We start from the raw sequence: 3,046 nt of genomic DNA, 5'->3' as shown, positions 1-3,046 counted from the left end.
TTTTCAAGATTATAGGTATCTATTTTTAATCATCTTATAAAAAAAATCCCTTTGTGATTAAAATGGATATGAAAGGGTTCCTAGCAATATCATTTTATTGGCTCAACGTGTAGATCAATCAGTTTTAAGCTTGCCATAGTCATACTTAATGTTTTGGAGGACGACAACGCCCTCAAAACGCCCCTGAGAAACCTGTGAAAAACTTTTTGTGACGTCACTAAAAGTTATTTTTGTATTACAGAGATAGGAATTTAGCAGTAAATCATTGATTGATGCAAAAGCATGGTAGTAATTACTTATCGCTTTGATATTTTTATTCTTGGATAAGTATGTTAGCCTAATCGAATAAAATTAATTCATATTATCAACCATGTTTTTTTTTAAACGGATTTTAATTTCGTTTTTCAAGGCCATCTTTTACGAAATTCATAGCCAAATGCCTATCTTGCTGGGTACACGGAGTTATTTTGCGCATGCGTGAGAATCACAGAGTCGACCACCTTGGCCTCACTCTCGACCCTCACCCTCCTCTCGCGAGCGATGTTTATTTCGCTATACACGTATTATTGAAACATTCATTTTATTATTATTTCGTTGTAATTAACTGAAATTGATGGAAATTCGTCCACATCGTCTTGTTAACACGGGTGTTAACATCGTTTTGAAGAAACGGTTGGACGAGTAAATGGTGTTTTGACAATGCCATGGCCTGGAGCTAGCTAGGCCTAGGGGCTAGGCCTTTTTAGTAGTGATGACTGCTGGATACGGTGTTTAGTCGCCCGGCCGCGATTTTTTTTTTCGTACATAAGTTGGGGACCCCCTCATGAAACGTCACACAATAAACATGAATAATTCATCAGTTAAATTTTCTTGTTCCGTGTGCACCCAAGCGTATAGCAACAAGAAGTGATTACACAAGTGCGGTACGATTCTAGGCCTATCTCCGCTGTTGAAGAATAGGCCTAATAGTATCAATAGAAACTATAATTTTAACACGTAATTCTTTAGTAATAAACTATATTAAAAACACCATAAACTAAAGGCTGATTATTTCGACAATCCACACAAAACTCCGCTATTCTATTATGAAATCGCACGCGGCAACCACAGCGGAGATAGGCCTAGAATCGTACCGCACTTGTGTAATCACTTCTTGTTGCTATACGCTTGGGTGCACACGGAACAAGAAAATTTAACTGATGAATTATTCATGTTTATTTTGTGACGTTTCATGATGGGGTCCCCAACTTATGTACGAAAAAAAAAATCGCCGCCCGGCCAGAGGTGAGCTGAGAGCGTATGCTCCTTGATGTATCGTTGAGGGTGTTAATGGTAGGCACAATTGTGTTACTGTATTATGTATATACACATTATTTATAAGTACGTTTATTAATATTGTTGTGTGCTGTAGTGTCCTGACTAACGCATTATTAAAATATTTTTTTGTTATTACAGGCCGCCCTAGGGCCTACCTAGCTAGGCTAGGCAACACTGAATACTAAATATTATGATTCCCAATAAAATGAATAGAGGTGGATTTTCTCTAATGTAGTAATAAAGGTTATAACAGGCCAGGCCTAGTTAGGGGTATTTCAGCTTGTATCATATACAGTACAGTATACAGTAAATAAACAATTCATTTGTATTTTTACCTACCTACAGGTCTATAATTGGAGTGCAACTATGATAATTGATGGACGGGATAAGCAAATGTATTTAGTGATTGGAATGGAAGCGGAAATGTTAGAGTCAAATTATAATATTAAGGTAACAGATACTGAGCATTGCTATTTTAAACTGTTGATCAAACCTACATAATACATTATACTAAATTATTATTTTGTTTTGAGGGCAGATAAACATGTGCTTATTCATTTTCCTTTTTTCAGGTGAATAGAAAGATGCCCAGCGTACTTTATAATAGATGCTACTTGGATCATGCTTGCACGATACATTTATGCAGTATACTAAGACACCAAGTATAGAATGAGCGCAGACAATTAAAATTACAGAACTAAATATTTATGAAGAATAGTAAAATATGCATAATAGAATTCTTTAGACGCGAGTGCTAGGGTTACAGTCATACTGTAACTATGGTAATGTACTACCAGACAGTACATATAGTGTTTGTTTTTAACCATCTAAATGGGTCTGGGTATGTAAACAAATAAACCACTACTGTACTTCTTTTTTTATTTATTTAGCCAAATACTATGTACAATGGACATTTATGAAAGAATCCATCTCTTGAATATGATGGAGCTGGCTGGTGTTGATAGAATTAAAATGTATCACTCAGGTCTCAAAAGTAATTTATGTCCCGTTTGAAAAATCCTGCTTGTTCCAAACTCATTATGATACATATATTCAATAAAATTCATTCCACACACTATTTCTGCCATATAATTTGATGTTTACAATTTTATTACTACAGTAGTACTATTACAGTTCTTCAAAGCCATCTCATGTACTGTTGATTCCATAAATCTGCAAAGATAAGACCAATAAATGGATGGAAATGAACTATTATTTTTATTCAATCCTACCTCTAGGCCCTATACTATAGTATTATATTTTATGACTTGGTAACAAACAGAAAGAGGTTATTATTTAATTACACTACAGTTCCTAACTAAACTATAATAATCCTCTCTGCCTCACCTCTGCTCTACTTTAATTATTAGTATTATTATATTACTATATTAGTCAATAACAAAAGTCAGAGCCAAAAACAAGTTCAACACAAGCTTACCTTTTTTATTTACGTCGCCTTTTACATACGTCTACGCCCGCGCCTTGTCCACTTCCTGAAGGTTCGTCGGTGGACCGGCGACTACTACAGTACTCTCTTGTACTGTAGACCATGGATTAACTCCATGGACCATGTGTAGGCCTAGCCTACTACTAGCGAATTTAGAAGAAACTATAGTCTACTAGACCTAGCCTAATTTGTAGTCTGCGTGAGTGGTTTAGTGTGAGAAGTACAAATACACACTTTCTTCTTTTCACGTACAATCTTTGCAGACATAACTTTTTATTGATT

The 3,046-nt window shown here is 35.4% G+C and overlaps 1 long non-coding RNA gene across 1 annotated transcript; it reads left to right on the top strand.

The window, feature by feature from the left end:
• Positions 1-1,259: 1,259 nt before the first annotated feature.
• LOC140054450 (uncharacterized) lies at positions 1,260-2,762 on the top strand. The gene is made up of 3 exons (XR_011846520.1): positions 1,260-1,332; positions 1,663-1,767; positions 1,890-2,762. It is a non-coding gene; the product is annotated as an uncharacterized lncRNA (long non-coding RNA).
• The last annotated feature ends 284 nt before the right edge of the window (positions 2,763-3,046 follow it).

This window comes from Antedon mediterranea, chromosome 7 (genome assembly GCF_964355755.1).
Source record: "Antedon mediterranea chromosome 7, ecAntMedi1.1, whole genome shotgun sequence".
In the NCBI taxonomy this organism is placed as follows: Eukaryota; Metazoa; Echinodermata; class Crinoidea; order Comatulida; family Antedonidae; genus Antedon; species Antedon mediterranea.
This window is presented reverse-complemented; position numbering and strand designations above follow the sequence as displayed.